The sequence below is a fragment of the Giraffa tippelskirchi genome, chromosome 11 (assembly GCF_054371585.1).
Source record: "Giraffa tippelskirchi isolate mGirTip1 chromosome 11, T2T-mGirTip1v1.2.pri, whole genome shotgun sequence".
Lineage (NCBI taxonomy): Eukaryota > Metazoa > Chordata > Mammalia > Artiodactyla > Giraffidae > Giraffa > Giraffa tippelskirchi.
The window spans coordinates 21,901,112-21,923,924 of NC_137285.1; the positions used below are offsets into that span (position 1 = coordinate 21,901,112).

General features: G+C 45.0%; 1 protein-coding gene across 15 annotated transcripts in view; it reads left to right on the plus strand.

Moving 5' to 3' along the window:
- The window catches only part of TMEM132B (transmembrane protein 132B), a 354,195-nt gene that overhangs the window by 320,914 nt on the left and 10,468 nt on the right, over window positions 1-22,813 (plus strand). The window lies entirely within an intron of this gene.

The window sequence follows — 22,813 nt, forward strand, 5'->3', positions numbered from 1 at the left end:
GGGTGTGATGGGGTGCTGATGGGGAGCAATGGGGGTGCTGATGGAGAGAGATGGGGTGCTGATGGGGAGCAATGATGGTGCTGAGGAGGGAGTGATGGGGTGCTGATGGGGAGCGATGAGGGTGCTGATGGGGAGCGATGGGGTGCTGATGGGGAGTGATGGGGTGCTGATGGGGAGCAGTGGGGGTGCTGAGGAGGGAGTGATAGGGATGCTGATGGGGAGCGATGGGGATGCTGAGGATGGAGTGATGGGGGTGCTGATGGGGAGCAATGGGGGTGCTGAGGAGGGAGTGATGAGGATGCTGATGGAGAGTGATGGGGGTGCTGATGAGGAGCGATGGGGATGCTGATAGGGAGTGATGGGGTGCTGAGGAGGGAATGATGGGGTGCCGATGGGGAGCGATGGGGGTACCGATGGGGAGTGATGGGGATGCTGAGGAGGGAACAATGGGGGTGCTGAGGAGGGAGCGATGGGGGTGCTGATGGGGAGTGATGGGGGTGCTGAGAAAGGAGTGAGTGATGACAGAGACTCGCCTGGGATCAGAGGCAGCTGAGCATGCTGTTTCCCTCCCCTAGGATGGAGGAGGGGGCCCCTCTTCTCCTTGATTTGCTCATAGGACAGTATTTTCTGAAGTTTAGCAGTCTACCTGCCATCTTCTCAATTTTTGCCAACTTCCTGTGCCAAATAATGTAATTTACTCAACATATTTTCTTTAAATGCCTTACTTTTTCAACATTAAATATCATAAATGTCTCAATAGAAGACAATAAAATCCATTGTAAAATCCATTGTAAAATCTGTTAGCTTGATGTACTAATTTTTCCTTAATATACATGAAAATAAATGGCGATTAACTTTTTAAAAAGTCCATCCGTGTGCCCCCAACTTTACTGGGTATCAGTGGGGCACAGCTCACAGTTTGGAGAATCTGATCATGGGTTATTTCTGTTGCATTTTCCATCTAATTAGCTGGATTTATGACTCCAAATCTTCCAGGAACCAGCCCATGATTTTTTTTCCCATATTCTTTTCAGGGGTCTGTTTGAATCACTGAATTTATAGTTTCTGCCAATTTTTTCTTGGCTCACTGGTTGACAGTTTCCTTTTGCAGCTCAGAACCCCAGGAGAAAGGACTTTTGTCTTTAGAGCGATCCTTTCTCCTTCAAGCTGCTAAGACAGCTCCTAGGTCCTGTGTCTTCATTAATTTTAAAAAACACAGTAATGCTGAGTTCTGCCTTCTTTCTATTCTACTGGCTGCTGTTCAAAGGTTGAATGAAACTTGGTCCCCATCTAAAGAACTTTGAGGTGGACAGAAAATCCTGCAAGGGTTTCCCTGTGGTGGACAAGATCTGGGAGGGCTTGAGTCCTTCTCATGGCGACCTGCAGGAAGCTGTGCCTTTAGCCAGAGATGGCTTTTTTGATAAGGAAGAATTGATGTGAGCTCTAATAAATGGCACCCCACTCCAGTACTCTGGCCTGGAAAATCCCCTGGACGGAGGAGCATGGTAGGCTACAGTCCATGGGGTCGCAAAGAGTCGGACACGACTGACTGACTTCACTTTTTCACTAATTAAAATTAAGAAAAAATTAATCTTTAATCCTGGCAGATCTTGGACTCCATGGGCCGGTTTGATTAAACAAATCTGAAGCCTTCTCTATTCAGAATCTAGAAAGATCTGAACCAAGTCATACAAATTCATCTGCAGAGAATGAAAACTATTGATTCATTGTCCTTGGTTGCCTTTGACAATGCATATTATTTACCATCCCCCTCCCCATCATTCCAGAAGGGAGACATTAGTGATGGCACCTGGCGAGGGCATCTGTGTGATTATGCCACCATGGGCTCAAATGGATGGCTCAGCTCTGTAGTCCCCTCAGCCACATCCCTTCCTGAGAGCCTGGTGTGGAGCCCCCCAAGGAAGGACCCTCACTCTCCTATCCTGGAGAGCTCTACCCTACATAGGCAAGGCCAAGTTAGTGGTTCCCATTGTTATCTTATACTTGGTTATTTCCTCTCCCCAGAAATATACCAAAAGTATCCTCTGTCCTACCTGATAGAGGAATTGTTTTGGGAGGCAGTAGTTTTTGGTTCAGCTATCACTTTCGTGGCCACGTGAAGATGGGGCTTTCTTCTAGCAAATTGTGGCCTGATCTTGGCAAACCAGAGGGTGCACATCACGAAGCTCAGGGCTGCCGTAAGGTTTTTTTGGTAGGGGAGCCCAGGCACCGGGGCCTGGGTCAGTGAGGGGGGGATTCATTAAATGGCTGTGATGCACTTGTCACAGCTCTTGTGTCAATATCTGTCATACATTTTGTCACAACATTAAGGTGTACAGTGTCATCCTCAGAGCTGTCCTCTGGCCTCAGCATCACCAGGGGCACCCCAAAGATGTGGATGCTCCTTAACACCCTGGGGAGAGACACCCTTGGTCTGTGGAGTGTCACTCTGTCGCTTCTTCATGGTCTGGGAGGCTGTGTGACTCCCCAGGGGGAGTCGTGCAGGTTTCACCAAAGATTGTCATATGATGGAAATTCTGAGTGTTGGGATGGTGACTTAGGTAAGGGAGAAAGAATGAATTTAGAAAGGTGTAAATTGTGGTGATGTCCAAACTGGCTTCTTTGACTTGGGACTTTGGGGGAACTGAATTTGAGAACATAAAGGATTTTGAAGGGCTGGAACCTTGGCAAGATTGGAAGGGATCAGTGTCACATTGCAAGCTGACAGCTACTTCCATGTTAAAAAAAAAGTAGAAGATGCGTATTAATTGTGTGCGTATATGTGTGTGTGTGTGTGTGCAAGAAACCTTGGCGCTTTTGTTCACAGTGAGATCTGATGAACCAACTGCATTTTTAATGGAAGTATAGTTGATTTACAATATAGTATTAGTTTCAGGCGTACAGCATGGTGATTCAGTATTTTTACAGATTAAACTCCATTAAAAGGTATTACAAGGTCATGGCTGTAATTCCCTGTGGAACCACCTGTCTGAAGAGGCTGCCACAGGTTGATATAATTTTTGTTGGCATTAATGGGTGTGTTGCCCCATAACAGAGGTCCCAGGTGGGCAGACTGGAGGCTGTACCTGATTCAGGGGTGTGTGTGTGCTTATTTAATTTGCTGCCACCCTGTAAAAATTGGCTAATTACATAGACATCTGGATTTTCAGGTTCTTATGAAATTCACAAGGTCAGGTAGCCCTGGGCCAACACTGGTCCCTGTGACCCTAGACCTGGAAGTGACCAGCGGACACCCCTGTGTGTAAGCCCCTGCACCCAGATCACCACAGTCTCCACCCCTCCCTCTCGTCTCCCTGACGGAGGCAGAGGGACGTCTGTGATATCTCACCACACTTGTGCTGTTGGTTTTCTGATAGTAGGTTTCAGAGGAAAGGGAGCTATTTCTTGTCCCCTGGTCTCTGTAAGTCACGGATGATAGATGTCACTTGTCACTCTGATAGAGAATTCCATGTCTTTCTAGGCATAAGAGGAAAGCTGGAAATTGGATTGTGTTCTGTCAAACAGTGTCTGAGGGGCTGAGAGTCCTTGAGATCAAACCACAGGAGAAATGATTGAAGGAAATGTGAGTGTTGAGCCCGGTGATGAGAAGAAAAGGCCCAGGGAAAGGTGAAGAGGGGGACCTGACAGCTCTTTTGAAGTCTTTCAAGGACCCTCCTCTGGAATACGGGGTAGATTTGTGCTTTTTAGATTCCAAGAATGGAAGTCAAAAGGGAACCACTTGGGCTCAACATAAATAAAAATAATGCAGAGCAAGTGATTTTGGGGGGTTGGTAAGCTTTCAGACAGGTGATGTCAGTTCAAATGAGGAGCACCTTTTTGAGCTAGTAGTAAAGTTATCATTCAAAGTATCATTCCTATGGCTTTCCCATCATGAAGTCAGTTGATAATTGACTTTCTCTGAATTTGAAAGACTTTTGTTTCCATCCTCATAACCTGGAAGGCCTGTGTATCTGTTTCCTCTTGGTGCTGTAACAAAATCAACATGAACTTAGTGGCTTCAAACAATGCACATTTATTATCTGATAGGATGGGAGGTCAGGACCCTAAAATGGGTTGCTTGGCAGGGCTGCCTTGCTTCTGGAAGCTCTAGCAGAAAATCTATTTGCCTTTTCCAGCTTCTGGAGACTGCCTGCATTTCCCAACTATGTTCCCCTCTTCCATCTTCAAAGTCAACACTGTAGCATCTTCAAATCTCTCTCTCTCTCTCTCTGACCACTGGTTCCATCATCACCTCTGTCTCTCTGACTCTGACCCTCCTGCCTATCTCTAATAAGGACCTTTAGGCTCACCTGGATAACCCAGCTCCGGGCTCCCCACCTCTGGGTCCCAGAACCGATACCTCCTATCAGATCAGCAGCAACATTAGATTAGAAATACAGTGCACAATAAATGTAATGTGCTTGAATCATCCTGAAACCATCCCCTCCACTCCTGGTCCATGGAAAAATTGTCTCCCATGAAGTCGGACCCTGGTGCCAAAAAGGTTGGGGACCATGGACCCAGATACTCCTTTCATCTCAGAGTCCTTTTCTCAGTCACATCTGCAGTCTCTTTGCCACATGTATTAGTTTCCTGGAGCTGCCATAATAGGTTCCCACAAACTCAGTGGCTTGAAACAACATAAATTTCTGAAGGTCACAAGTCTGAAATCAAGGTGTGGTCAGGGCCTCTCTTCCTCCAGAAGCTCTAGGGGAGGATCCTTCCTGGCTTCTTCCAGTCTCTGGTGGCTCCAAGTGTTCCAGGGCTTGTACCCGTATCCCTGCAGTCCCTGCCTCTATCTTCACATGTCTTGCCGTTGTGTCTCTGTGTGACCTTATTCTCCTGTAAGGGCACTTGTCATTGGATTTAGGGGCTATCCTAATTCAGAATGATCTCATCTCAAGATCCTTAGGTTAATTATATCTGCAAAGACCCTGTTTCCAGGGACTTCCCTGGTGGTCCAGTGGCTAATATTCCAAGCTCCCAGTACAAGGGGCCCCAAGCTCGCTTCCCAGTTGGGGAACTAGGTTTGGTATGCTGCGATGAATATTGAGGCTTCCAGGTGCTTCAGCTACTGCTGCTGCTGCTAAGTCGCTTCAGTCGTTTCCGACTCTGTGCGACCCCATAGACGGCAGCCCACCAGGCTCCCCCGTCCCTGGGATTCTCCAGGCAAGAACACTGGAGTGGGTTGCCATTTCCCTCTCCGCTTCAGCTAAGACCTGGCATATCAAATAAAACAAGTAAAGAAGTATGTTTAAAAGACCCTGTTTCCAAATAAGGTCACATTCATGGTGCTGGGGGCTAGAATGTGGATGTATCATCTTGGGGTCACAATTCCACCCCCCATGTAAAGTGACATATTCTGAAAATTAAGATCCAGACAGCTTTGGGGGGCTTTATGCTGCCAGAAAGGCTTCCCAGATGGTGCAGTGGTAAAGAATCTGCCTGCCAATGTAGGAGATGCAAGATACACGGGTTCGATCCCTGGGTCGGGAAGGTCTTCTGGAGGAGGAAATGGCAACCCACTCCAGTATTCTTGCCTGGGAAATCCCATGGACAGAGGAGCCTGGCAGGTTACAGTCCATGGGGTTGCAAAGAGTCGGATATGACTGAACAACTGAGCAGCAGCAACATGCTTTCAAAAACAACACATTTTCTGTTCTTTGCTAAGTTTCTTTAAAGGTCTTCAGAGGAAGGAAGAAAAATGCAATTTCCATGTTGTAATTATGATTTAATCTTTGAACGTCTATCTTCCTAACTAAGTGATGGCCTCCTGTTTTCCTGTGTCAGTAGTTGTATTGTTTGTCAGCGAGCTGTACTCTCCAGAACCACAGAAGCCTGGCATACGTCACCAGCAGGCGATGAACTCATTCACGCTTGGAGAGAAATCAATGTAAACTCACGCTGATCTTGAAGAGAGTACCCTCCAACTTTTGGCTGCAATAATTAAGTTTCCAGCCTTCTGGTATCAGCTGGACTTGCAATAATGAGATGCTAAAGGCCTCATAAAAGGGAATTAACATTTTAAAGCCTTCTCTGCCCCAGGGAAGGTCTTTATTTCCAAACTTGGTCTGCAGAGGGCAAGGGTAGGCAGTGGATGTGCTGTGGAAAATAAAACATGAAGTTTTCTGCTGCTGGTGTGCGGTCACTAAACAGAGCCCAATGTCACCTCTGGAGGATGCAGGAAGCTTTGAGAGAGCAGCTTCATTTCTTAGGTTATCATGTAGCCCCTGAAAAATGCTGTGTCACCTGATTTTCTTAAGTGGTTGGATTCACAGAGGTATGAGGTGGCAGGGTGGGCATGTCCTGAATATGTTCCTTAGAGAAGTGGTGTGAACTGATGCCACTGAGCCAGAGACATAACGATTCAGGTGGAGGGGATTGGACAGGTGTGGTAGGTAGTGGGATCTGCAGGCCTGGGATGAAACCCTGCATTGGTGAGCTTTGCTTTGTTTTGGTTGCTAGTAATAGAAATTCAGGGCTTACCAGTGGTAAAGAACCCTCCTGCCAATGCAGGAGACACAGAAGACTCGGGTTCAATCCCTGGGTCAGGAAGATCCTCTGGAGAAGGGAATGGCAACTCACTTCAGTATTCTTGCCTGGAGAATCCCATGGACAGAGGAGCCTGGCGGGCTACAGTCCACAGGTTTGCAAAGGGTTGGACATGACTGAGCTACTAAACAACAACAACAATAGAAATGCAAATCCAGCTATCTTAAGCCACAAGGGGGAAATATTAATGCATTGACAAGCAAACAAAGGACCCATGATGACTTCAGGTGAAGGTGTTCCCAGAGACACATCTAGACTTAATTTTTCCTCTTCTCTTATTTCTACCTTCCTCTGTGTGGTTTTGTGCATCTTTTCCTGTGCTCATGCTGCTTCCTGGGCCCAGCAACCCTCCACCACTCCCTGTACCTGGAGAAAGCTCAGTTGTCTTCTGGACTTGGGTCAGGTGCCACCTTCTTCCTGCTGTTCTGCATCTCCAGTCCACATCTGTGCCCCCACCACCGCTGCAGTCCTCACCTTTGTGCTTCTGTCCCCTGGGTAGATGTATGTATTAGGGACTCAGTGCATTGTGTGTCCTTGTGCAGGTGGCAGGTTTGCCCCTTGAGGGCAGGTCCATGTCTTACTTCTCTTCCTGCTCTGAAGGGTCTGTTAGAAGGAGCAGTGACAACCACCACAGCCCATAGTGACACTGTGCCAGACTCTGTTCCCCTGATTTTAAACACATGACAGCCTCCAATGTACCCAACAGCCCCACAGAGTAGGTCCCAATATTATCCCCATTTTACAGCCCAGAAAAATGAGGCTGGAGAAGTTTAAGTGTTTAGGTTGTGCATAAATATTAGTCCATTTCGTGTCCAAATTTATGGTGCAGAAAAGTAGATAAACAGTCCCTTCCGACTTCTTCTCATTTAAAGACAGATGTTTCTGAAAATCTAGATTTCTATGCAAGATTTGTGACTTTTCAATGTTGGCAGATCATCCAGTTGAAAGAGACGTGCAAATGCCCGGGGTCTGTCATTCTCACCTTCTCCATGTGTCCTGCGCTGTAGGAGCAGGTTCACTAATGAACGATGGGGCCCAGTCACAGGTGAGAGTGGGATTGAGGACCTTGTGGGGAACCTCACGGTGTTGATGAAGTGGGTTCAGAACAGTCTCTCTGCACTGACTTACCTTGAAAGGGTCCTTGTCTGCCATGGGCTCCAACAAGCTTCCAGAGAAACCCGTAGGTGGACCCTAATTTTATCAGAAGGAGATGGAGAGAAATCCCAGAGCAGTTTAAGCCCATTTCTCTCTCTTTCAGCAACGCTTGGCAAACGTTCCTCCAAAAAACACTGTTCTTCTATTTCTGGGCATGAATTTCCTTCCCTTCACCCATCACCAGGAGCCAGGCAGCTAAGAATAAGTCGTCAGGCAGCTTGGATGTTATTGCCTAATTTTGTCCTTCTTTATGCTGGTAATTTGGACTTTTATTGTTCTATCCTGATGGGAGATGTGTCATATATTTCCTGTTGGCCAGAGGATAGCTATTGCTGCCTCTCCAACCTTTTGTTCCATCAGCATCACTCTGATTTCAATATTAATTAGATCTTTTGTTCCTTTCTGTCTTTAGCATCTCTAATGAAGAACTAACATTCTGGAATTGTTTTGGCGTCACACGGAGAAACCCTGGAATGAGCCAGGGTAGGTCTGCAAGCCTACCGGCTTCGCTCCCTCAGTAAACATGCCCGCATGCTTCCTCCTCTCTGCTGGCCACGTCTCACCTCTCCTCTCCATCAGGCCCTGCTCAGGGCAAGGTCCTGGGGGTTCACTGGGGTCTTGGGTCTGTGACTATATCGTTAGTATCAAGTAGGGTCACACTACGGCCACAGTGCCTCTATCTCCTGGCACATTTATCCTTGATGTTTTGGAACTTGGTTTACAATTTCGGCTCCTACCAGGAGTTTTGATGGTGGGCAGAATGTATTAGCTTTATATTCAAATTCATTGAGTTTCCTGGAGAAACTCAGATCATTTAATACAATTTATTTTAAAATTTTATACAATTTTTAAAAGTTACTTTCCATTTACAAAACATTGGCTATATTCTCTGTGTGGTACAATACAGCCTTGTGCTTATCTTTTTTAAAATTTTATGTATTTATTTGACTGTGCCAGGTCTTAGTTGGGTCACAAGGGATCTTCCATCTTCATTGCAGTACACCGGATCTTTTAGATGCAGCATTGCAAACTCTTAGTTGTGGCATGTGGAATCTAGTTCCCTAACCAGGGATTGAATCCATGCCCCTGCATTGGGAGTGTGGAGTCTTAGCCACTGGACCACCAAGGAAGTCTGGAGCCTATCTTATACTCAATAATATGTATCTCCCACTCTGCAGCCCTACATGTCCCTCCTCACCCATTTAAATAAACTTTAGAAGTTAACCGTCTAAGAAAAGTGATGCACAGGGCATTTAATTATTGTTGCAGAAATGAAGGTCACCCAGTTGGTAAGTGCCAGGGCTGGCGTTTGACCTTGGGCAGCTTGACTCTGAGTCTGGACTCTCAGCTTCGGCTTTACAGACAGCTTCCCAATTTCACAGGGAACTTAGCCCCATGGGAGTGGTTAGGGTGCTTATTTCAGGGACAGGGTTCTCCCCTCTACTTTGAGATTATCTGCACATTGACCTTTTTCATGCATATCATGAGGTTAAGATTATCTTTCAAAGATTAAACTGTAGCCTCTTTTTTTCTTAAACATTTCAAATGTGTACAGGGAAATTTACTCATGTTGGGAACTGGTGAACATAAAAAGAAATCCATGGACTTTCCCAATGGTCCAGTGGCTAAGACTTTGTGCTCCAAATGCAGGGGGCCCAGGTTCGGTCCCTGGTCAGATCCCATATGGCATATAGATCCCATATGCCACATGCTACAATAAAGATGGAAGATCCCACACGCAGCAATTAAGACCTGGCATGGCCAAATAAATATATAAATGTTTATTTAAAAAAAAAAAAATCCAACAAGGAAGAGCTAGAACTGACTTCTTCAGCCAAGAACGACTAGTACAGCACAGACTCGATGGGCATGGATGAGAAAAATCTTCCGAGAGTCTCACACATTTTCCCCTGAATATGCAGGGGTCTTGGCATGAGCAGTTTATTCCTGCTTTATTGATACTTATCCCTAGTCCAATATGGACTTCGGGAAAGTAACTCTGCCTTTAGCAGTTGGTGGAAATACAAATTCTGTCTCAGCCAGAAACACTGGAACGGGGTTTTCCCGGGACTGGATGGTCTAGATTACCTGTGTTTGCACACCTGCTCAGTTGCTCAGTTGTGTCCAACTCTCCGTGACCCCCATAGACTGTAGCCTGCCAGGCTCTGCTGTCCATGGGATTTCCCAGGCAAGAATACAGGAGTGGTTTGCCATTTCCTGCTTGAGGAGGTCTTCCTGACTGGGGGATTGAACCCACATCCCTTGCACCTCCTGCATTGGCAGGCAGATTCTTTACCACTGCACCACTTGGGAAACCACTGGATTATGTAGCTGCCTATTAAACAAATGGACTCCTATCTCTTCTAATCCATTTTCAAGAGCAATGGGCTTCCAGCAGGAAATGATCATTTATATTCTTATATTCAGTGTATTCCTTCTAAACTGCTCTTGGATTAATTTGCCAAGGAAGCATTTCAGGTTTAACTTGAAATGTTAAGAGACAATCTCAGATTTCAAAGCTCTGCTTTTGACTCCTATTTCTCCCTGCAGAGTTGCCTTAACCTTCTTAAAGGGCCCCTCTTCAAATGTTTCAGATATTTTTGACTACTTCTAAAGCTCAATTTAACAGGCTCTTTTTAAAATGAAAGGCCCTAGCCCAAAGCCATTGCCCTAATATAGTTATCTTTTAATGCTAAGGACACCAGAGCAGTTTCCATCATCAAGGATTTCGGCCATGTCATTCCTCAAGGGATGTGTTTAGAGAGATGACTGTATCCATGACTTCCTGACATCCTTTGTGTCTGACACTTGGTAAATATTTGGGTTACACTCTGATGACTTCTTTTCTTATGTGCACAGTTATAGAAGAGAGTAGTCAGCGACCGTGTGCTGAGACTTTCTGAGTGTCTGAAGCCCACTCGTGGGGACAGTGGATTTCCATGTGGTTTTTTTTAAAAAGAACTTTTTTATTTTGATTTTATTTGGGTACATCAGGTTTTAGCTGTGGCAAGTGGGCCAGGGATCAACCCACATCCTCTGGTTTAGAAGGCGAAGTCTTAACTACTGGATCACCAGGGAAGTCCCTCCATGTGCTTTTGACAGCCTTCTTGAGTGACAGAATAGTGGTGAGAATCTTGAAGGATTTTCCACTTTGATACCAGTGCTTGCACTCTGGCCCAAGTTGAGACAGAAGGGACTTTGGTCAAGGACGTTGGGCCAAAGGATTTTGGTTTCATAAATAGGATGTAAATAATATAGAATAAACAAAACGTGTAGTAGGACCCCGCTCCCTAGCATGCACCAATCCAGACATCACTAATCCATCCAAGCACTCCTTCCTTCTACAGCCCTGGCTTCTTCTTGAGCAGAGGTCCCTTGAGCAGCCACTATGGAGTGATTTGTATTGGCAAGTGAGACAAACCTATTTCCTATTTCTAATAAAGCCTGTGGGGGAACTAGCAAATGTTTTCCTAAGAATTGAGGAGCACGATGCTAATGAGGCCGTGATATGGACCTCAAAATCTGATATATTGAAGGAAAATGAAACAAAACACAGTATTTCTGTGCCATTGCACTACATCCTATTGATTTCGGGGACGCATAGCAGTAAGTAGCAGCTGGAAGCAAGACCTTAGCTCCCTGATTGGAAGTTGAACCCTGGTCGCCTGAGTGGAAACCAGGAATCCTAACTGCTAAACGACAGGGGCCAGTGGCTGGAATCTAAGTCCCAATCCTAGTCTATCCCGAAAGAAGGAATCAGACAAGAAGACAGAAGGTATAGAGGAAAGTATATTATTTATTAGAAAAGCAGAGACCATGTGGAAATATCCATGGGTGAGCTCAGCATGAGAGTTGCTTGAGTCGAGCCTTTGGGAAGTTAAAATCCTTTCTAAGGGGAGGAGTCTTTCGGGTCTCTGTCTTCTTCTTGCCCAGTCATCATCTTTGCATGCATGTATGCTAAGTCGCTTCAGATGTGTCCAACTCTTTGCAACCCCATGAACTGTAGCCCTCCAGGGTCCTCTGTCCATGGGATTCTTCCAGGCAAGAATGCTGGAGTGGGTTGCCATTTACTTCTCCAGGGGATCTTCCCAACCCAGAGACTGAACCTGAGCCTCCAGCATTGACAGGTGGATTCTTTAGCACTGAGCTACGTGGGAATCCCATAAAATGATAGGCTTTGAGGCAAATACAGTCCCCAAGACAAGCCCCCACACAGAGCAAAGTACTTTTAAAATGTATTCTAAGATGTCAACATTCAAACATTAGTAAATTTCACTGAATCCTGGATCTTCCGTTTCTCTTGCAAAGTCAGAAGATCTCTGCACACAGCCCTGACATTCCCACGTGGCAGTGGAAGGCTCGGGGAGAGGCAGCTAAACCCTTTGAGTGGGCTTGGGTTGCTCCCTCGAGTTTTTCACAATCCCAGAGATCTCTGTCTTTCAGAGAAGACCTCCTTTCCTCGTTTATGTCACCTCCCTGGGCCCAGAGGGATTGGGTTGTTGCGTCAACCCCCATCAGCCTCCACAGAAGCTCCACCATTCCAGGCTAGTCGTGCTGAAAAAAAAAGGGTGAGTTATATGGGTAAACTGAATTCTATTACAAATATCTTAGATTAATAAGTTGTATTAAGTGAGATGTATTAGACCAATGTATTAGATGCAATTATTGTAATTTATTGCTCACGTAGGTAGAGGTTTTCATGAGGCAGAGTCATTTAAAAACAGCTGTAATTTCGCCACAGGGGCTACTTCTGTGCTTTGTTACAAGTCTGGAAATTTTTATATCCAGGATTTTAATCAGCCCATGTCACACTGGCAAGGACTCTGAGTTGATCAAGGGGATGAATTCCAGGGACTTCTGTACTACCGAGGCATTGCTGCACTTCACCTCTCCCTCTGTGACTGGCTCAGCCTGGCTAAGCTCTGAGTTGCCAGTCCCTTTCTGGAAATCTCCTCTGAGAAGTCTGGATACCCAGCCTTTTCTTGGCAGCGCTGAGCCAGTCCTGTCTTTGCCAGATCTTAGGTTGGGCCTTTCAACCTCCGTCTTTTCCACATTCAGATTGTGGAGGAATTGGTGATGAGGTCATGGTTGGCATTTTCTTTTTCCCTTTCCCAGAGACTTAAAAAAAAAAACCTCTCAACTACTTCTTTTTATACCTTGAGTCCCCGGTTCACAGCATGCTTTGATACAGAAGTTTCTCAGGGAAATTTTCAGAAGTACTTTCAAAATCAGTTTGGAAAACACAAACCCTGCAGATCTCTCATTCCCCTGAGAATATGCTTATCCTGCCAAAATGCCTTTCTTTTATGTGACTAATTGCTGTGCAAACCCCGGACACCTAAGCTTGTGACTCCAGCCTCCGTGCCAATGGAACCTCATTCAGAGTGCTTCTCTCCACCAGGTTCAGTGTCTGCCATCCGAGCTGGTACAGGAGGCTGAGCAGCACCATATGCTGGGCTCTCACCAGATAAACAGCTCTTCATCCCTCCCAGGCCACCGTTTGATGCATAGGAAGCGCTTGGATCTTTTCCTAAACTCAAAAGCGTTGGTGGTGCATTGAAAAATCTCCCAATGTCGAGGGCTACAAAGCTAAAATGAAAACACTCCCCAGAGAAGCGTATGCTAAACTTTACAACAAACCGTAATCTTGGGCCTAATTTGCTGGTGTGGTTTTGATAAGGGGCACAATTTTGGAAGCACTTGTCTGTTGAGGTAGAATCAAACCTTGTTGAATATGCTTCAGATGGGGATTTTTTCCTCCTAGTGGGAAAGAGCCAGAATTTTGTTGTTTGTTCATGGAAGCGGCCTGACTAGCAGAATGCAGTCATTGAATGGTGATGCTCAACTGATGAGGGGGAAGATAAAGTTGGTTGGAAGGGGGTGTCAGCTTTAAAAAATTGCATGAAGTAAAAAGTCACAAGTTAAGTTTTATTTGGGGCAAAATGAGGACTGTAGCCTGGGAGATAGCACCTTAGATAGCTCTGAGAAACTGTTCCAAAGAGGTGGTGGGTGAGGGGAAGTCATTGTATGTGTGATTGTGGAGAAGGAGGAACACATGCAATCAAAGACACATTTTTTTTAGAAGGTTGCAGCTAGTCATGAGAGACAGTTGTCACCATGAAAGATTCTAGTGCTTTTCTAGATATGAGGGGGTACAAGAATTGGGCTCATAAAATTGGCTCCTGAAAAATATCTAACTATCAGACCTGTCCTGCCAGTTTTTCCCCAATACAGAGTGCCTCATTTCTGCTCTCCACCCTGAACTCCTTTCAGGGGGTGTTGAATATCGGCAACAACATGATTTAATCCTTGTAGAGGTGGATGGCGGGCTTTCCAGGTGAAGCTAGTAGTAAAAGAACCTGCCTGCCAATTCAGGAGACTTAAGAGAGGGTTTGATCCCAGAGTCAGGAAGATACCCTGGAGGAGGGCATGGCAACCCACTCCAGTATTCTTGCCTGGAGAATCCCGTGGACAGAGGAGCCTAGCGGGCATAGGGTTGCACAGAGTCAGACATGACTGAAGCGACTTAGCAAGCACACACAGAGGTGGATGGCACGTGCCCTTGGCAAGTGCCAATTTGTAGTTGACAGGGCATCAGTGGGTCTGCGGCAGAGGAGCATCCCAGGCATCTCGGATGAAGGTGAGCTGAAGGTTGGTGAACCTGAGGCAGCCTGCGAGGCCTGACCATCTTGTAAACACCATACAAATCTTACTATCCTAACAGTCACTGTTGTTGACAGTATTTTGCACAGGAATCTCTCTTCTCCACTCATGCCTTCTCGAGGGCAGGGACTCTTCGGTTTGCTTTGTGTCCTCAGAGCACTGTGTGGACCTCAGTGTGTATCATCACAGAGTTTTAACCTCAGACTCGTTGCGAGCTCTCTGTGCCTTTGAGATGGATCCTCATCCTCCCCAGGCTGCAGAGTTGCATTCTCTGAGGTCTCTGTAGCACCAAGACTTTAAGATTCTGTAAGGAGGAGTGTGTTTCGGATGAGCTGGGAAGGGAAAGAAGTGAAATGGTCTCCATTCTGCCCACACTGGCCCCGAGATCTGCCCTTGCTGGGAGGACCAGATAATCAGTCAGTTCTGGGCTGGGCGCTGGGCACATTGCTTTGGAGGGATGAAGAACTGACATGTCCCAGCCGTGATACAACTAGGAAAATGAGATAGAACTGCATGAAAAGAGGATTAATAAGAATAAATGAGTCTGAGAGCAAAGCCTCATGATCAGACCTTGACAGTGAATGAGGGAGTCTCCTTAGAGTGGAGGCTTTCAATGTGGTGCTGGACATGATGGATGGGTGGGGAGGGGCTTACAAGACCTGCCCGTTACTGTTGTATGATATGAGCAGATATGAGCAGAGCACTTCATCTCTCATTTATTCTGCACAGTTCCTGTACATCTACAAGGTACTGGGTCCTGTGCCGTGAGCCTGGGCTGCAGAGAATTGAGTAAGGCAGCATGCTTGTCCTCAAAAGACTTGCCTTATGATCTCAGAGGCAGAGAAGTAAGCATTCATATATTAACTCATAGTCTATGAATGTACATATATGGACAGACAGAAGGTTGCTCGAGTCAGGATCCATGGACTTGTCTCCTGGAAATCTTCATGAGAATAATTTGACTTTGCATATTCATTTTTTTGGCCCTAGTGGTAAAGAACCCACCTGCCAATGCAGGAGACATAAGAGATGTGGGTTCGATCTTTGGGTCAGGAAGATCCCTTGGAGAAGGAAATGGAAATCCACTCCAGTATTCTTGCCTGGAGCATCACATTTACAAGGGAGCCTGGTAGGCTATATAGTCCATAAGGTCCAAAGAGTCAGATACGACTGAAGCGACTTAGCACCCTTTCATTTTTTATAATAGTCAACAGAATGATGTATAAGCAACATGCACCATTGGCAGTGGACTGCTACATGATTTCAGTTCGGATGTTTGGTTTTGGTTTTTGGTGGTGGTGATAGGGTTGCTGCACCACGTGGCTTGTGGGATCTTAGTTCCCCACCCAGGGATTGAACCCAGGCAGTGAAAGCAGTGAGTCCTAACCACCTGGCCCCCAGAGAATTCCAGTTCTGATGTTTGGATTTGTGTTCATGATTGTACAATGGGCCCAAAGGACATGGAGTTGTAGCACATGAATAGTGTAACTCTTGAAAACTCAATTTCATGTTGAAATTCTCCAGGCAAGACTACTGGAGTGGGTTGCCATTCCCTTCTCTAGGGGATCTTCCTGATCCAGGGATTGAACCAGGGTCTCCTTCATAGCAGGCAGATTCTTTACTGTCTGAGCCACCAGGGAAGCCCCACAGTTAAATGCATTTGGCCCCAAATAACATCGTGTGCTTCCCTTCACATGTATCCATATACACATATATGGGTAGAAATTGTGCATCTTTTAATCTGATTACCTTCGTTACTCTGCCTGGTCATGTATTCATCAGTATATATTGGCATAACCTGTGGGACACATGAGCACAATGGTAAGGGTCTCCACATCTTCCAGAGATGTGTGATGCCTTCTTCTGGTGGCTAAGCAAATCAGTGGTGATGGTGTCATTGACCTCTGGCCTTCAGGAAGACATTAGAGACTGAATTATGGCCACTGAGAAACCCTTGACTAGTGAAATGTTATAAGAACTGGAAGATACATTTACAAAAAGTGTAGGTGATAATAGTACACAGAGAGAACCAACACACTATAAATTGCTCAAGGGTTCTGGGCAGAGAGTTAAATAATTTGCATATACTGCCCGTCTGTGCAATTATATGCTACATATATGTATACACAAACATGTGTATCTCATATGCATGCATGTTACTGTGCATGTTCTTTATATTAAAAATCATAAATTCTGTGCCTAGTGAATGAAAATAGGGATTTTATTGTATAATACTGGTTGGTTGCAATTTTGCGTCAGTTAACTTTAAAACCCAACTGCCATTTATGTGAGTCATTAAGAAAAGAATGAGGTATTTTATGGGCAAATGCTCTATCTGTGCCAGGTGAAGGCCAATTGATAAAACAGATGACGGAGTAGAAACTCAGATTAAGTTACCTGTTCAGAGTCACATGGTGCTATGAAGCCCAATTCAGTAATGTTCTAGGGGAAAAAAAATGATCAAGATGGTATGTTTACTTATTGAAGGGAAGGGATAGACAGTTACGACTCAGAGAAGTGGATGCCTCTGACCAAGGAAAGCCTAGCATAGTCTGGGGAAACCCTGAGGACAGGAGCGCTGTTATGTCCTAGAGCAGTGGTCCCCAGCCTTTTTGGCACCAGGGACCAGTTTTGTGGAAGACAGTTTTTCCACAGACTAGGGGGTGGGGGAAAGATTGAAGGTGGGAAGAGAAGGGAACGACAGAGGATGAGATGGTTGGATGGCATCCCTGACTCAATGGACATGAGTTTGAGTAAACGCCGGGAGTTAGTGATGGACAGGGAGGCCTGAGGTGCCGCAGACCATGGGGTTTCAGAGAGTCGGACACAACTGAGCGACTGAACTGAACTGAGGGGGTGGAGAGAGATGGTTTCAGGGTGATTCAAACACATTATGTTTATTGTGCACTTTATTTCTATTATCACCTCATCAGCTCCACCTCAGATCATCAGGCATTAGATCCCAAAGGTTGCAAACCCCATCCTAGAGCTTTCTTCTTTCTGAAAAAAAGTTTGTCTTTTTTTTTTTTTTTAATGGTTGCACTGTGGGATCCTAGGTGGCACTAGTGGTTAAGAACCCGCCTGCCAATGCAGGAGACATAACAGATTTGGTCCCTGGGTCGAGATCTCCTGGAGAAGGAAATGGCAACCCACTCCAGTATTCTTCCCCGGAAATTTCCATGGACAGAGGAGCCCGGTGGACTATAGCCCATGGGGTCACAAAGAGTTGGACACAACTAAGCACAAGCACGAAGAAGTTCCCCAACCAGGGATTGAACCTGGGCCCTCAGCAATGAATTCCCTGTTCTAGAGCATCTTATTGTATAAATCTTATTGGATAAACTTTAATGAGGTAACTTAGTCATCACAAGCACATAGCTCTTTGCAAGAGTCATGCAAGCCTCTTTTTAATAAAGCAGCTTAAATTTAACTCAAACTGACTACTTTAGATACAACAGAATCCCCTAAGGGCTCTGAATGGCATTTTTATTACACTTTGGCCTGAAGACTGAGACTTGTGCCTTGTAGAGGAAACAGAGGGTATGGGAGTGTGTCGAGTTTCTGCAGTGGCTGCTGTTCCCCTCCTGAGCCAAAGACACAAGAGATGCCCTGGGGCCCCTGCTGGCTCTTCCCTCAGTAGCTGGTGGAATTCACAGAGCAAGCTAGTGGGTACAAGCTCCCATGTATTTACAGGCTATAAAAGCTCAACCCTCTCACACGAGCCCCTACCGGGCCTTTCTTAAGTCAGTACAATTTGTCACTTGGATTCTTTTTTCTAGCTTATATGGCATCTAGCAGAGTCTGCCCTAGGGAAGCAGACACTTCATTTCTCTTTCTCCCTGAGGGCACGTGTCTTTCTCTACATTCCAGGTTAGTTTGTAGCCCTGCATCAGCAGTTGTCTGATGTGTTTGAGAAAAGCTTTTATTTTTTATAAGATGATTTTTTGATGTGGACCATTTTTAAAGTCTTTATTGAATTTGTTGCAGTATTGTTTCTGTTTTATGTTCTAGTTTTTTGGCCCAGAGGCATGTAGAGTCTTAGCTCCCTGACCAGAGATGGAGCCCGTGCCACCTGCATTGGAAGGCACTGTTTTAACCACCATCTGCCAGGGAAGTGCCAAGAAAAGTTTTTAATTTGCAGTTTGGTAAGGGTGAGAGAAGTGCTCTTTTCAGCTTACTACATCTCTGAACTGAAACTGGAATGTGGCTGACAAGATTTTGTCTTTGATTTTTATCAAGCAGAGGATAAGCCATGCCCCTTATTCTTGATTCTTTAAGTAATTCTTTAAGTGAAAACTAAGACTGAACTGAATATAGAGAGGGGATCAGTGGTTACTCTAGCAGCTATTTGACCAAAAGAAAAAGACAGCGTCAGGTCAGAATACGTCGCTTGGGACCCTGGCCCTCCATTACTGGCTAGGTGACCTAACTGAGGTTTAGTCTCCTTATCTGTAAAATGGGTAGAGGATAACTTTCCCACAATGCCCAAGTGCAGGATTTATTTTCAGATTAAGGGCTAATTTTTATGGGATCTCACCAGCATTTTGTAAAAAGTGAAGGAATAGAATGGACTGGAATGAAATGGCACAGAGCAAAGTGGAGTGAAATAGAATGGGATGGGATGAAACAGAATAGAAAATTCTAACTGGGCTGTCATCACTGTTTTTCTTTTTTTTTTAATATTATGTTTATTTAGCTATTTATTTGGCTGTGCCAAGTCTTAGCTGCGGATGTGGGATCTTCGATCTTCATTGCAGCATGCAGAACCTTTAGTTGTGGCATATCTTATCTAGTTCCCTGTCCAGGGATCAAACCCAGGCCCCCTGCCTTGCAGGCATGGAGTCTTAGCCGTTGGACTGCCAGGAAGTCCTGTCATCACTGCTTTCTTACCTTGTTTGATTTTCCTTTTAAGCCCATCTTGTTATCTGATTTTGAGTATAATCTTGCTAGCATGTGAAAAGAGTGCAGTTGTATGATAGTTTGAACATTCTTTGGCATCACGTTTTTTGGGGATTGGAATGAAAACTGACCTTTTCCAGTCCTGTGGCCACTGCTGAGTTTCCCAAATTTGCCGGCATAGTGAGTGCAGCACTTTAAGAGCATCATCTTTTAGGATTTGAAATTGCTCAGCTGGAATCCTATCACCTCCACTAACTTTGCTCATAGTAATGCTTCCTAAGGCCCACTTGACTTCACTCTCCAGGATGTCTGGCTCTAGGTGAGTGACCACACCTTTGTGGTTATCCAGATCATTAAGACCTTTACTGTATAGTTCTTCTGTTTATTCTTGACACTTCTTAATCTCTTCTTCTGTTAGGTCCTTGCTTTTTCTGTCCTTTATTGTGCCCATCTTTGCACCAAATGTTCCCGTGGTATCTCCAATTTTCTTGAAGAGATCTCTAGTATTGCATTTATATCTATGTGTGTCAAATTTGTCTGTCTCCTCCACTAGACGGTCAGCTCCATAAGAGTAGGGACTGTATTGTTTAGCACTCTATTCTCAGCACCTAGGACAGTTCCTGGGTCTTCATTGACATTAAATACATATTTATCAAACGAATGAATGATTTATCCTTATTTTACAGATGAGAGGTCCGTGACAGAGAAAAGCTCTGTCAAACTACACCGGGTCTCCAAGCTTGCTCTCTCCATCCTCCATTGATAGGATGGGAGGGTGTACGAGCTGGAAACTTCAGGTACCCTCGGGTTTACCAGTGGGCACCTGAGCCTGGAGATGGGGAGTGACTTATTCAGTGTGACGAGGGGGAGAGTTGGATGAGGACCCAGGTTACTGGCCTGGTCTGAGGCACTGAGCTGCTGCTTCCAGCTCCCTCACCCTGGACTTGAGCACTAACTACCAAGCTAGTCTCAACTAATCCATACCTCCTGCTTAATGACACATCACTGGTGACTTGGGGCCAGGGGTGGAAGGAGTGATGGGCCAAAAAAGGGCACCAGGGATCTTTTGGGATGATGTAAGTATTCTGTGTCTGAGTGTGGCAGTGGTTTCATGGTGCACGCACCACCCAACGCATCCAGCTATACCCTCCAAATGGATACCGTGCATTGAACATAAATTACACCTCGGTGAGGGTCATTAAAAAGTCCCAGTGTGTGTATTTAGGTCTTGTCTTTCCCAATTAGGTCCTCCTTCTGTGGGCTGCATGAAGAGGGTAACACACATGTGAGGAGCCCTCTGCTGCCATTCAGAGGACCTCTGCCCCGTCACCAGCTGTGATCCCTGCAGGAGGTGCCTGTCCTGTGCCTTACTTTCCCCGTCTATAATATAGGGACAAAACACTTAATGAACAGGGTATTCAGAGGAATCAATGGCTATCATCCTATGTAAAGTTCTTAAAAAAAAATGCATGATGCTAGTAAGCACTCAATACATGATAGCTATTGGTTTTCTTTTTTTGTGTTTCTTGGAGATATAAACACTCAAGGTCAAATAAATATTTTTTGAGTACCCGCTGCTCCTCAGACATAATGCACTTGCTCAACTTGGTAATAAATACAAAATGTTTGATTTGATGGCAATTGAATTGAAAGATGTTTTTTTCTTTACATGCTTCCTTTTTGCCTATCTTCATATGGAATTCAGCATTTATTATGATTTGTGAGAAACATACTCTTTGATTATATAGCTTCCCCCCATTACTCAAATCTTTTTATTCTTCAGTAATGCACAAACACACATAACATATATTTATAAAATTAGAATGAGTGAGTCTATATAATTTTAACTCCACCATTTTTCACTAAATATTATTTCCTGATGATATTTCCCTTTCCTTAAATTTTATTTAAATTTATTTTATGACTTCTAGTGTTTCATTTGTGTGCACTGTTATTTATTGAACTAGGCATTTCATACAGAATATTTTTATTTTCATTATAAACAGCACTGCAGAAGGCACCCTTCATTTTATTCAGCTTAAACAAACACCATTTACACTTCTTAAACTGCTCTTGCCAAGTTGTCGAGGAGGTAGACTGCAGCCATTACTCTTGACTGTGTGACTTTTTTTTCTTTCTAACTTATTTCTTCAGATGGGGGGAGAGGTCAGGAGGGAAGCCTTATAAAGCCTCTATGGTGTAGACACAGATACATCAACAGTGTGGCAGACTCAGAGGGAGGGTGCTGATACACAGACTCAATTCTTGCTTCTTTTCTAAATAGAAAACGAAGCCAATGATGTATCTTGCAAGATCCCCAAAGGAAACCTATTTACACTAGGAGACCCCTGTTTGCCCCTATTACTCTAAAGTACTGTAACTGCAGAAGTGTAATTTGACAGTAGAACAATGAACCTCTAGAGGCAGCCTTCCTACGATGACATTGACAAGCCGTCTGGCGCATGCTCACAGATTAACATGGCAACCGTTGTTTTCAGTCTTCACATTCCCGTCCTCAGGTCTTCTTGCATTAGAATACACAGCATTTGGTGTTGCTTCAGGGCCTCAGAGAGCCCTGGAGGTATCTTTACGATGAGTAGTAGGAACCTAACTCTGAACTTTACCTTGTGGTGTCTGTCTGTCCATTCCCCCAACAGACATGCCTCTACAATGTGACATGACACAGGGATCTCCATTTCAGTTCCTAGCCAAAAGGCCAAATTCATCACTGGAAATCCAAATTTATCGGATTCTCGTTATTTACACTAGTTATGTCCTATAAAGTCCCTGCAAACACTGAATTAACAAATACTAAACCATTCCTTCTAGAGGAAACACACACACATACGTGCATCTCACATAGGTTATAATAATCCTGCAGATTCAGGAGAGTTGAGGTCTGTACTGGAGGGAGGTTGGTTGCGGAAAGTTCTAGCAATGGGTGAGGCCCACTTGAGCCGGGAGAAGGTGAAGGCAGAACCCTAACATATCCATTGCAGCATTCTTGTCACTGAGGAACCTTGTTCTCTTGAGATAGGTCTGCTATTGCCACTGAGTCCAGGGATGTTCAGGGGTCTTATCACATGTCTCCCACTGCAGTGCTCTGGAGGGAAGGCAGAAGTTTCTCTAGAACAGGTCTGCTACCGCTTTCTAAGCACCTAAGGAAGGGCAGTTGGCTCAGCATTGTGTCAGTATCACAGGATTTTAAAATAAAAACACAGCTCTCCACTCGATTTTCTGCTTTAATTGAAAATCTTACTCTGGTTGCTCGCTTTACAATCCTGGGCACAACAATACAGATTTACGTCCCTCAAACATGCCTTAAAAGACAGCTGATTTGCTTGGTTCATCATTTTTCTTCTCTCCTTCAGAAAGTAAAGCAGCCAAAGAGAGAGAGATAGGTGAAGTGGATTCTTTTACACTTTGAAAAGTGATGGAAATGTCTTTTTCAGCTCCCACTGGAATTTCAGGGGAAGACACACATTAGCTACCACTTTCCACTGCCATCTGGGGGCAGAATTTTTGCTGCTCAGAGTAGTGGAGC